This window comes from Lycium ferocissimum, chromosome 3, assembly GCF_029784015.1.
Source record: "Lycium ferocissimum isolate CSIRO_LF1 chromosome 3, AGI_CSIRO_Lferr_CH_V1, whole genome shotgun sequence".
NCBI classification, from domain to species: domain Eukaryota; kingdom Viridiplantae; phylum Streptophyta; class Magnoliopsida; order Solanales; family Solanaceae; genus Lycium; species Lycium ferocissimum.
The window spans coordinates 13,492,030-13,506,213 of NC_081344.1; positions in this window are offsets into that span (position 1 = coordinate 13,492,030).

Consider the following 14,184-nt stretch of genomic DNA (forward strand, 5'->3'; position numbering starts at 1 on the left):
TCGTTGAAAATTTGGAAAAACTTGGCAGAATTTTGGACAGAAATATTGGTCCAACTTGAGAAGGGCATATTTCATAGAACATAAGGAGATACGGAATTCATAACCGATGTAAATTAAAGTTCAAAGAAGTCTTCTTTCCAATGCAACTGACAGATCGCATTTCTGTGAAGTACAGAGTAAAATATGTCCCGTACAATAAAGTGCGTCCCGCATTTTCTAGGCGCACATTGCCAAAAATTCAAGAAAGTTGGAATTTCTTACCTCATATGAACAGTAACCCGTACTTCAAAGTACGGGATGAACATAAAGGCCTGTACTTTCCCCGAAATTTTCAGAAAAATTGAAGTCGGTGGAAATTTTTCCTAAGCCTATAAATAGAGGCTTCCCACGATTTAGGCCTCATTTTTAACCTAAAATAAAGCCATAAAGCCTCTCTCAGCTTCCATTAACTCACCATATCAACACAAATCCAAGAGAAATCAAAGATTAAACATCAAGAATCAAGAGAATCTAATGTAAAGAAGCTCACTATGGTTGGATAAGTCAAGAATTCCTTTGGTATTTAAGCGAGGTTTTTTTCAAGTGAATTATCTTCATCTAAAATTCATTCTTATATGATCAAAGGTGAGTTTTATACCTATTTCATGTTATTAAGAGTATTTGAGTGGTTGAATAACTTGGATTAGAGAAGAAAGTAGAATATGAATCTCAAATGTGGAAATAATGATATTTTGAATAGTGAGTTCACTTCGAGTCAGCTTAATCTTAGAGTGCTATGAGTATAATTTTGTGGTGAATGATACTAAGTATGTTGAGGAAGCATATATGTGAATAAATATGGTGTTGTGTTGTAGTTATTGTTATGGACGACTTTGAAAATGAGTTTCGAGAATTGAACAATGTTTAACTTGAAGAAGTTATTGATGATATTGCTACGGCGTTGCTATCGATATTTGGGAGTTGTTTATCATATGGAGGAAGTTGTTGAACAAAGGAGACACGCTCAATTTTCGTTAGCACTTAGTCGTTTTAGTTGAGGCCTAAGTATACTTCCAATTATCTAATTTTAGTACGAATTCTCTTGAATGTAGAATCGTGAGCTTGGAGGGGAAGCGTTTAGTCAATAAAGTTAAAGAGGTTTAAAGGTATGTGAGGCTAACCCCATTCTTTCAAAAAGGCATGATTCTTATATTCTTGTCTTCTCTATATTTTCATGACCATCTTACATTCCAAGAGTCGAAAGCTCAAGATTGTTAAGAGTTCCTTACAGAGCAATGGGATGAGATGTGTTTTACGATAATGATAAGGTTGATGATTCTAACTCTAAAGATTCCAAAGTTTATGAGTTGATGCTTTTATAAGGTTTATGATCTTATTCTATGTTTCTCCTTGATGATTGTCCATTGTTGTTAGTCTCACCTCATATCACTAGCTCCTTCTTGCGTGCCAGACATGACGATCATGACTATTCCATAATATAACCTGAGCTTACCGACCTTACGTCACTCCGATGCAGTTATAGCTTTTCTTGAGCTCTCATGCATGCATTATGTTATGTATACGTATGATTACACCGCGCCTATATGGTCGCGCAAATACCACTACGACAGCATAGTGGGCGCCTATAATGATGATTACACCATGTCTATATGGTATGGGCAGACACCACTAGTGGCGGCTTGAGATGTTTACCCCGGACGCAGTGCTAATGATGACATCAAAACCGTACCTATACGGTCGCAGCTTATATATGTATACATGCTATAATGTTGTTTGTTATATGATTTAAGACGTATGACTCGCCTTGCAAATGGCCGAACAAAGATAGGTTATCTCTTTACCTTATGTTATCGTATATGTCTTACATACTCAGTACATTGACATCCTTTTGGACGCTATGTTCATGCCCATGCAGGGCAAGGGGAGACGAATCTTCCTAGGAGCTTTCAAGAGGAGACACAGGAGCACTCCAATACTTCGGGAGTTGCCACTTGGTATATTCTTTTGTGTACATATTGGGGCATGGCGGGGTCCTCGTCCCGTCCTTATGATTTCAAACGATTACGCCAGAGGCTCGTAGATACATATGCGTGGGTAGTAGATGTTTTACGATCTCCTTAGTGTATATCTTATATATTATTTTAAAAATTTCTGGGGCTTATGTATATACGCATATTTCGAGAGATATTTATTCATGATCGTTTATGGGAGTTTACTTTAAGAATTATGTCTCTGTTTAGGTTGAGCATGATAGCTAGCATGACAGGGCAAAGGCTCGCAGTCCGCCGGCACCCGCTGCTGCCCTCTAGTCGGGTCGTGACAAATGTGGTATCGGGAGCGCTCGTCCCAGAACGTATCTATGAGCCGTGTCCGTAGTCTTGTTTATGGGTGTGAAGCACGCCACACTTATAAACAAGAGGTCATAGGCATTTAGGAACTATCGACCTTCTTTCTCATCTTAGATCATGCGATGTAGTCAAGTCAAGAATGTAACTATCTAATCTTTTCGCTTAATTTCAGCGATGCTCCTCCGAGAAAGAAGAAGAAAGCGCACAACATCACACCGCCGGGAGAAGGTACCGGTACCGAGAACCCCGCCTGAGCTAGGACACATAGCGAGGCCCGTAGGCGTCACCTCGCACGCTACCTCTATTCTCCAGCAGCTGGCAAGCAGCACGAAGTGGCTTCGGCCCCTCCCCCCGTTGCTCCGCAGCCGGACCCAGTGGGAGACGCCGTCCCGCTGTCGACTCGCCAGGCAACCGTCCGCACTCAGCGTGCAGTGCGTGATCCCGGCATTGCAGCCGGGCCAGTGCCGCAGCCCGTGATTTTGGGCGAGTTCGAACTCACCGTACCCCGGTCAAAGTTTACGAGGACCCCAGTGGTTTAATAGATGAGATGTTTAAGACGTCAAGAATAATAAATGCTTCTCGACATCGTAGTCAAGGAGTTGGCATCCTATAGGTTGCGGGATGTAACAGTTCTGTGGTATAAGAATTGGATGCTTTCGAAAGGGGAAAATGCACCTCCCCCGATATGGCAAGAATTCGTGGATGCCTTTATCCGCCATTATTTGCCACCCGAAGTCTCCACGCAGCTCGAGCTAACAGGTTTCTAAATCTAAAAGTAAGAGAATATGAGTGCTCGTAAGATAGTCTTCTGCTTTCAATTCATTACCCGTATGCTCCGGCCTACGGCGGCCGACATGGGAGACCTGGCACATCGATTTGTGAAAGTGGCTTATGGTCACATTTGATCAAATATTGTTTGACAACACCTTCTCCACTATAGGAGGGGATGGAAATCTCCCATACTCAAAGCCCACCCTCAAAATCGAAGAGCAAAGCAGTTGTACCCACACCGAGGTGATGCTTGATATCGACAGTAGGCACAGTGTTAGGCATGACCGCTAAAAGAAGAAGCGAGACAGTAGGGGCTCAAAGATAGTTATATTCTAGATATTCGGTGCGCCTTGCGCTAGTGCACCTCCTCAATTTGCGGGCAAGAGAGATTTGATCGCCCATTTATTCTCGGGTCCAGCCGAGTCGAGTTTCGAGTTCTCGCTCGGAGGTGATTCCAAGCAGAAGAGACCGTTACCACGAGCGGTGTACCAATATGGTAGATTACATTCGGTCACACGTCGAGGCTCGCATTCTTGTTATGCTCCAAGAAGCCATTGGGCACAATATGATGCGTGATCGCCCCTCGATGAGTGATAGAAAAGGGCCCGCCCCGCGGTGATCTGCGACTTCGTTTCTCATCGTCCGTACACCCTTGGGACAAGGCTCACAAAGCACGTCGCTGGCGGCGCAGGGGGAGCATCCAGCCTGCGGGCCTCACCCCGTACGTATGCATTGCCGGCGACAGGATTCGAGTCCTCCCATGATGTGGTCACAAGTATATCATCAATATTCTCTTATAACAAGTATGCATTGATTGATCCCAAGTTCTACTTTGCCTTATATTACTCCTTATATCGTTGATCGTATTGGGTGAACCGAGCTAATCAAACCTTTTGGAAGTGTTCACTCCCGTCGGTGATCCCAGCATTAGCCGACAAGTATATAGAAATCCCAGATAGTTGTAGTCAGATCGTCATAATATGGCTGATTTGATCGAGTCAAGATGCTAGACTTTGATGTTATAAATATCTGTCAGACTTCGTTATGCCAATGTTGATCGTAGAACAAAATGGTTCGATTCCAATTCCTGTGAGAACCTTACAGCGAATGGAAAGGTAATGCATGCGTCCCAGAGAGGTAGGTTTATTTCTATCTCAGCAAGGAAGATGATTGCTAAGGGCTTTTCGGTATCTATCATTTAGTCTGGGTTCATGACACTGAAGTAAAATCGCCAACTCTTCAATCGATTCCGGTAGCGAACGAATTTCCAGATGTATTTCCAGATGAGTTTCCAGGTCTACCACCAAAATGGGATTGATTTTGTTTATCGATGTGTCACGATACCAAACCCATATCTATTCCTCCTTATAGAATGGCTCCTGCAGAATTGAAGGAGCTAAAGGCACAACTAAAAGATCTACTTGAAAAAGGCTTTATTAGGCCTAGTCCATCGTCGTAGGGAGCACCTGTGTTGTTTGTAAGAAAGAAAGATGATTCCTTGAGAATGTGCATTAACTATAGGCAGTTGAACAAGGTGACAATCAAGATTAAACATCCACTTCCGAGAATCGATGATTTATTTGATCAACTGCAGGGTGCTAAGCAGTTTTCAAAGATTGATTTGAGGTCGGGATATCATCAAGTGAGAGTTAGAGAAAAAGACATTTCGAAGACTCGCTTTCAGAATTGTATATGTCATTGATCAATTTCAAGTTATGTCGTCGGATTGACGAACGCCCGGCGATATTCATGAACCCGATGAATAATGTGTTCGTTTCTTCCTTGCATTTATTTGCGATCGTGTTCATCGATGATGGCCTGGGTATATTCTCAACGGGAGTAAGTGCAGCATGCAGATCATCTACGCATCGTTTTGGAATTTTTCGGACTCTAGAATTATATGCCAAGTTTTCAAATGTGAGTTTTGGTTGAATTCTCGTAGAACTTTTCCGGGCCATATTATCTCGGCTCGATGGCATTCAGTAGATGTCACTTAGAAGATTGAGGGTCGTAGACTTTGGCCAAGACCTCAACACCCATGGAGGTCCATAGCTTTCGGGGATTACAGTTATTAGAGAAGATTTGTAGAAGGATTTTTTTCTACTTCGCACCATTGTCGGTTGACTCGTAAATCGGCAAAATTCTAATGGACCGACGCTTGTGAGCGTAGTTTCAAGAGTCAAGAATAGATTGACTTCGCCCCGCTTTTGACACTTCCGTATGAATTTAAGAAAGTATGTTGTTCATCGTCAATTATTTAAAAAATGTGAAAATCACGCTCAAACCGACGGACTCAGCCGTTTTTTAATGAATTGACGTGAAACCGACCTTTTACGTCCGTCGGTTTTCATAGCCTTCGCTTTTTGAAAACCGATGGACCACGTCGGTTTTCCCCGACGGACAACGGCTTGCCATGGCCCGTCGGGTTTTTTCAATAATTTTTAAAAAATAAATAAAAATTAAAAAAATCGACGCAATGTGGTTGGTTTTTTAATTTCGATTTTTTTTATCAGACAAAAATAATATATATTTTATGAAAAAAACGACGCACCGCGTCGTTTATTTAAATTTTTTTTTATTTTAAATAAAAGTCCCACACAATACGTCGATTTTTCATAAAATTTAATAATAATTTAAACCGACGGATCGAGTTTGCCGTCCGTCGTTTTCTGTGCTCTATAAAATTAATTTCCGAAACCATGATCGCGTCGTGTTTTCCGCCTATTTTTCCTGAAAATTTCCCATGCAAATCATGCATTTTCTCGTAACCACAGACCCGTACGTAAAACCACATTTAATAGTCATTTTCAAAAACTACATTGAAACGTTCAAATCAATTCCGGAAAGAGCTATAAATGACAAATCACCCTAAGTAATAATAAAACACATCAAACACTATCTAAAACACATCTAAATACGATCTTAATAGACCTTCAAAGTTCGTAAATATTTAAATGTCCAACCAAAAATTACTAACTAGTTTTAACATAAGTCCATTATTAAATCCAAACTTACTACAATCAACAACCGGTGTCCAAGCACGAAATCACCGTCATCGTCATCTTCTCGGGTTCCGAGGGGGGGGATGTGGGCACACTGGGCTCATACACAACGTATTTTTTAATCAGGCTAATAGCGATTCAAGGCTCTCACGGTGTTACTTTCCTCAACTCTTTTTGCCCTTGGCCCGCCCACTCCCTATTAAGTTCAAGAATTTGTCGCGCCTAAGGCCGCGACCGAACACCATCAACTCCCCGGTTGTCGAGAAGACCCTTCACCTCGCAACTCGACCGAAGGTGACTTAAGTTGTTCCTTGGCCTAGACCGTACGCCCTACCCTTTTTGTACTCCCCCAACCGCTCTACACCAAAAATCTATCTCTAATTCCCGGGAGGACGGCTTGATGCTCAGCCGAGTTGGCCGATCGGGTCCACCTCATCCACCTGCGTTCCGTATATTAAAAAAATGAAACTTAGGTATATGTTAAAATATCACAAATAAAGTCTTACATATATCACCAAACAATAAAATTATCACTTACACAAGAATTACGAGCCCGTTCTCGAACCCATACGCACGCATCCGACTCATGCTTCTTCTTTTCGTGGCCCTAGGAACAGCTTCATCCCGAGTCGTTATCCGTCCCGCAGCTTTTCTTTCGCAAAAAAAGTTAAACATAAAAAATTAATAGCTCAATAATGATATATTACCCGTAGGTAACTTTAAAAGTATAAAATTACTTACCATTGTCCTAGCCACGTGCCCCCCGACTTCTTGCACCCGCAAAGGTGCAAAAGAGCCACTGACGCACTGCGCCTTTGCCGCACACACTGGCGGCATAAACTCTCGTAGTTCGCTATCATACCTTAAGTTTCAATCGCCCTTGCCATTGCTTAGCCATTGGGCATTCTCTACATACCTTCTAGCCTCGAAACCAATCACTGTACAACCTTGCACTCCTTCCTCTCAAAGTTTGAAAAATAACCGTATCATTGTTCATTTGATCCCATGTACAATACATCCGCAAATCAAATAGCTAATGTTAGATGATTTATATAAAAGTAAATTCAAGTTATGAAATGTATAATAAGATGCATACGTTAAACTCTCTAAAACATAGCCCTACGTAGTATCATATGGGATTTCACTCATGAAGTATAAAAATGATCGCCATAAAGCCTCCGAACAACATCCAATAAGACTTTTGGTAGTGTCGCATTCCAGATAGAACCCTACATAGCTAAAAATTTAATGCATATTAGATTAAGATGAAAAAAAAACTTTAGGAAAACTTAATAAAGACAATCTTACCTAACTCTCAGTATCACATGAAAAACTGACTCATCGTTGCCTCATTCCTGACAAACCATGACATATCTACACCGTATGAGCTTGCAGCAAAGCAAAAGAAAGGGTGAGTGCGAGCGGGTGATAAAAAAAGGGTGGAGGAGATCTAAGATGGGTCCGAGATCGTTGGATTAAAAGGACTCGTGCTCGCAGCCGCTATCTCTAAGGCGCAAATTAGATACACTGAGTGTGTACCATTTGGAGAAGCGGAGAAGGAGAAAGAGACAAAGTGGCCACGTGTTGCAGATCTAATACGTGCGTGGCACACATAGGTATAGGTATGTAAGGTGATAGGTAAATGATGTCGGCCGAGGCGGTGCTTACCGAAAGACCCATCGACCGCATCGGGGTATGCATATAGAAGAGTCAGGATAAAAAAAAAAAAGGCTTTAGCATCGTATACGTGAGCTGGGATTTTAACGGACCGACTACTATCGTAGGATCTATAGGCCTCTTATCTTTTCTCTTACTAGTACCTCCACTCTCTCTACCTCTACCTCTACCTCTACCTCTACCTCTACCTCTACCTTTGATCACTACCACCGACAGACATCGACACATAAAATTAATAACTCAATAATGATATATTGATCGTAGGTAAAAATTTAAAAAATTATCAGAATTGATGACACATAACACCAGGTGGCCTTCTATTTTCGCCGTGCTATCTCATGAGATGCAAACAACCCTTTAACCTAGGTATAATAGGTAAATAATGCATCGCCTTAATTGGAACCGTTCTTCCACTAGGTGTCCGCTTATAACGCGCATGTCCACATATTTTACATTTATTTAAATCACAAAGATCTTCGCTTATAGAACAACATACAACCTGCTTGGACAACAATGAATTCTATCATACGACAATCCTAATTTGGAAACCAATCTCTTTGCTTCATAGTAACTCTTAGGTATGTCAATTCTCGACTTAACCAGTTCCCCTACAAGCTTAATAATTGAGCCCATAGCAAATTCAACAACAAATTCAACTGATTTGATGTTAATCATTCTAACCGCAACAAGACAACTTAGAATGCCGACTCCCTACCCAAAGTGGACGGGATTTAGGGGCCTCTTCTAATTTCGATAGAAGCGCATTGCTTCTTCATTAGGAGGTTCCTCAAAATTTTTCTCAGTTCAAACCCCGACCGTACGCCAAAAGCATCATTAACCATATCATTAACTCTATCATATCGGACATGACTATATTCCCGCGACACACACTACTTTCACCGACAACCATATTGTAAAATATACCATCGAATTTACCGGGCCCTCCATGTATCGGCCCAAACATAATATTTGAAGTAACCCACGACTATATAAATGAACCTTAACCACTTCCCATTTCAAATACTTCATACACCGGCAATGAGAACAAGGACATCAATTCCAATTACCTTCATTTTGAAAAAGGAAAGGGTTTCATTGTAATGGGTGATAAACCCATCAAAACCTTTAACAAATTCATCATGTACACCCACACGATTACTATTATTCATATTATACATCCACATACGATCCATCTACAAAAATATACCCACAAATTATTGGGTTATAGAAATATATTATAACTTAAGAATTTAACTTAAAATATAACTTAAGAAAACACAATCCCAACCACTTAACTTTGAATTCTCAATAACAATTCTAACTTCAATAATTTATAAATTCTAACTTTAATATAATTTTGAAAAGCACAATCCCAACCAATTCTAACTTTGAATTCTCAATAACAAATTTAACTTTAATAACTTATGGATTCTAACTTTAATTCTAAAATTGAAAAGTAAAATCTAGTCAAATAAAGTCTACATTTTAGTTTTGAGGTGTTATAGAAATATTATAACTTAATAATTCTAACATAACTTAATAATTCTAACTTTGAAAAGCACAATTCCAACCAATTCTAAAAATTGAAAGTAAATCTAGAGAAATAAAATCTACATTTTAGTATTGAGGTTATAGAAATACTATAACTTAAAAATTCTAACTTTGAAAAGCACAATCTCAACTAATTCTAATTTGGAATGATCAATAACAATTCTAATAACTTATGAAATTCTAACAAAAAGCACAATCCAACCCAAAAAAAAAAAAAAAAAAAAAAAAAAAAAAAAAAACTAGTCAAATAATTAAAGTACATTTTTGATGCTAAAAAAAAAAAAAAAAAAAAAAAAAAAAAGTATACATTTTTGCACATATTCAACATCAACATACATTTTTGCACATATTCAACATCAATAATATTACAAAGAATGCTAACTAAGCTAACACAAACACATTGACAAAGAACATGAAATATAACACAATCTCAAGCCAAAAAAAAAAAAATGACAACTAAACTAGTCAAATAAAGTTTACATTTTTTCACAAATTCAACATTAATAACATTGCAAATGATGTTTAACAAAGCTAAAATAGATTAGCATTAGGCCTAAAATCTACAAATAAAACTAAAATTGAAAGAATTTTAAAAGCCCCACTTAAGAGAAACTAATCCCCAACTAATTAACTTCAAAACGGTCTAGGTCATGGTCACAAGAACAGCGCGCGTTGGCGGTGGCAAAATGGGTGGATGGGTGGCTTGATGAGGGGGCGATTTCCCTAGGGTTTGGGGGGGGGGAATGGGGGTTTTAATTTGAGAAGAAGAATGGGTCTAAAACCCGTCCGCCTCCATTTTAAAGAAAATCGACGACACAAACCGACCCCGTCCATCGGTTTTTCCGCACGTTTGACCGCATTTCTGACCCAAAAATTAAAAAAAAAAAAAAAAAAAAAAGAAACCGACCCCGTCCGTTCGTTTAAAAAAATTATTTATTATTTTTTTAAAACAAATTGAATTGCATATTATTTAAAATATTTTTAAAAATAAAACGTACGTACGACGCGCTTTATATTAATTATTATTATTTTTTTTAATAAAACCGCGCGGGGATGTCCGTCATTGTATTTTTAAAATTGCCAAAAAAACCGACGCCGTTCGTTCGCTTTTAATTAAAATAATTAAAATAGAATGTAAAAAACCACGCAGAAGTCGATTGTCCGTCGGTTTTTTTAAACCGACGCAAAGGCGTCGATTTTTTATCCATCGATTTTTGCGCTGTTTAGTAGTGTGTGATGCCTCCGTCGATTAGGCTGCAGTGTTGACGCAAAGCACGGTAAGGCGATCGCTTATGCTTCAAGGCAATTGCACAAAATACAGAAAAACTACCCGACTCATGATTTAGAATTCGCTGCGGTGATCCATGCATTGAAGATGTGGAGGCATTATTTATATGGAGTCCATGTTGATATCTATACCGATCATAAGAGTCTCCAATATATTGTCAAGAAGAAAGAGTTGAATCTTCGGTAGATGCGATGGTTAAAGTTATTAAAAGATTATGATGTGAGTATACTATATAATCCGGGAAAAGCAACATGGTCCGATACTCTTAGCCGCAAATCCATGGGGCGTTTATGTGACATTCAACCGAGAAGAAAGAATTAGCTTCAAGAGCTCCATTAGCTAGCCTAGGAGTTCGTTAATTGATTCCGGCAAAGGCAGGTTAATATTCACAACCCAAACTCGATTCATCCTTAGATATGGGAAGTGAAAAGCGCCATTTGAAGATCCTGTTAAGTTATTACAGATACCTCCCGAAGAAAAGGTCACCATTCGAGATTTCGTACGGGATTCTCGGGCATCGAAGTCAGGTGTCCTGGGATGTCAAGGATTAGGCCATCGTGACCGAAAGCTCATTACTCCCGTTATTCCGTTCACCTAGGAGCGACGAAGATGTACCATGACCTCAAGCAATGTACGGGGAAGAATGAAGAAAGATATAAAGGCACTTGTAGCTCAATGTCCAAATTGCTAACAAGTAAAAATTGAGCATCAAAAGCCCGGAGGATTGTTGCAACCTATAGAAATCTCAACCTAGTAATGGGAAGTGATCAATATGGATTTTTATTGTAGGCTTACCTCGTTCTCGGCGTAAGTATGACTCCATATGGGTAATTGTTGATAGACTTACGAAATCAGCATTTTCTTTCCCACAAAACTACATACTTAGTAAGATTATGCAAGGATGTATCTTAAGGGAGATAGTGCGACTCTTACGGTGTTCGAGTATCCATTATCATGCACGTAGGTGCCCAATTTACCGATAAAATCTCGAAGTCCTTTCAAGAAGGCTGGAACTCAAGTAGCATCAGACAACATTTCATCCCCAGACCGATTATGGAAAGTTGAACATATTCGGACATTGGAAGATATAAGTCATGGGAATGTATATTAGATTTTGGAGGTAGTTGGGATGATCATTTTCAACTTATTGAATTTGCTTACAACAATAGTTATCACTCCGCATTCGTACCACTGTATGAGGCCCCATACGGTGCTGCAGCTGCAGATCGCCAATTGGATGGTTTGAAGTAGGAGAGACATAACTAATAGGTCCGCACTGATTCAGCGCGTAGAAAAGATCAAACTTATTCTGGATCAAATTGTCGAGCAAAAGTCGCCAAAAGTCTTTACGGGACAATCACGCCAATGAACTTGGAATTCCAAATCAATGATTGGGTGTTCTTAAAGGTGTCGCCGATGAAAGTGTAATAAGATTCTATAGAAGGGCAAGCTTAGTCCCAGATATTCGTTGGGCCATAAGATTGTATGCCATGCGGGCTGCTATTTATGAACTAGATTTACCTCGAACTTGAATCACCATCCAATTTTTTCATGCGGTCGATGTTCCGCAAATGTGTTAGGGATCCTTCAGTAGTTGTGTAGATGATGTTCAAGTTACCGAGAAGTTGGTTTATGAAGAGGTACCCATTGCTATACCAGATAGACAAGTGCGAAAACTCGGGAACAAAGAGATAGCCTCAGTCAAGGTCTTATGGAGAAACAATAACAAAGAAGAAATGACTTAGGAGGTAGAGGAAGATATGAAGTCCAGATATCCGCAATTGTTTTCACCCTCAGAAGAGGTTCAAGATGAGACGCCATTATCATAAGGTATGTAATGCTTTCTTTTTATACTTTTGGTCGCGTGTGGCCGTGTTTTCTTGACATTGTCACAGTCTCGTGAGACATGTTATTTTTTTGGATTGTTGTGGACAGACGGCAATGCCATATTACAGGGAAACTCCTCGCAATATTTTGGTGTAATCCCTAAGATTTTAACATTCGAGGACGAATGTTTCTAAGTGGGGAAGATGTTACACCATGAATTTTCGCGTCGTAAGCAAACTAACATGAATATAGAGAGGCCATGATACCCCTAAAAGGTTAAGGAAGACTTTTAATTAGTGTTAGACAAGTATTTAAAGGTTTCGGATCAAGCGAATCGAAGAAGTTAGGTTCGTTGGAAAATTCTGCAATTTTTGGATGGAAATATTGTCCAATTTGAGAGGGGCATATGTCCTAGAATATAAGGAGTTACTTTTAATCCATAACCTATGTAAATTGAAGTTCAGCCACAAAGCATTCTTTTCTAATGTAATCGATAGATCGATTGGTGGAAGTGCGTAGTAAAATACGTCCCGTACAATAAAGTGTGTCCCGCACTTTCTAGGCGCACTTTGCCAAAAATTCTAGAAAGTTGGAATTTTTTTTACCTCGGATGAACAGTAACCCGCACTTTGAAAGTACGGATGAATAAGAACTCGCTCCAAAGTGCGGGATGAATAATAGGTACTTTCCCCAAATTTCCGTAAAATCGTAAAGCCGTGGAAATTTTCTAAGCCTATAAATGGAGGCTTCCCATGATTTAGGCCTCATTTTCACCTAAAATAAAACCCTAAAGCCTCTCTAAGCTTCCATTAACTCACCATATCAATACAAATCCAAGAGAAACCAAAGATTAAACATCAAGAATTAAGAGAATCTAGTGTGTAAAAATAAGCTCACTAAAATTGATAGAAGTCAAGAATTCCTTTGGTATGGAAATTAGGGTTTTCTCTCAAGTGAAGTATCTTCATCTAAAGTTCATTCTTATATGATCAAAGGTGAGTTTTATACCTATTTCATGTTAAGAGTATTTGAGTGGTTGAATAACTTGATTAGAGAAGAAAGTAGAATATGCATCTCAAATGTGGTAATAAGGATATTTTGAATAGTGAGTTCACTTGAGTCATGATTCTTAGAGTGCTATGAGTATAATTTCAGTGAATGATACTAAGGATGTTGAGGAAGCATATATGTGAATAAATATGGTGTTGTGTTATAGTTATTGTTATGGACGACTTGAAAAGGAGTTTAAGAATTAAACAATGTTTAACTTCAAGAAGTTATTGATTATGATATTATCGGTGTTGCTACTCGATATTCGTGAGTTGTTTATCATACGGATCCCTGTTGGAACAAAGGAGATATCGCTCTGCACTTTTCGTTAGCGCTTAGTCATTTTAGTTGAGGCCTAAGTATGCTTCCAATTATCTAATTTTAGTACGAATTCTCTTGAATGTAGAATCGTGAGCTTTGAGGGAAAGCATTTAGTCGATAAAGTTAAAGAAGCGTAAAGGTGGTGAGGGCTAGCCCCATTCTTTCAAAAAGGCATGATTCTTATATTATTGCCTTCTCTATATTTTCATAACCATCTTACATTCCAAGAGTCGAAAGCTCAAGATTGTTAAGAGTTCCTGGCGAGATAGTATTTAGATGTGTATTATGATAATTGTAACACCCCGTAAACTTCGAATCTGTGGTGTGAATATATAAAAATCTAGTATTA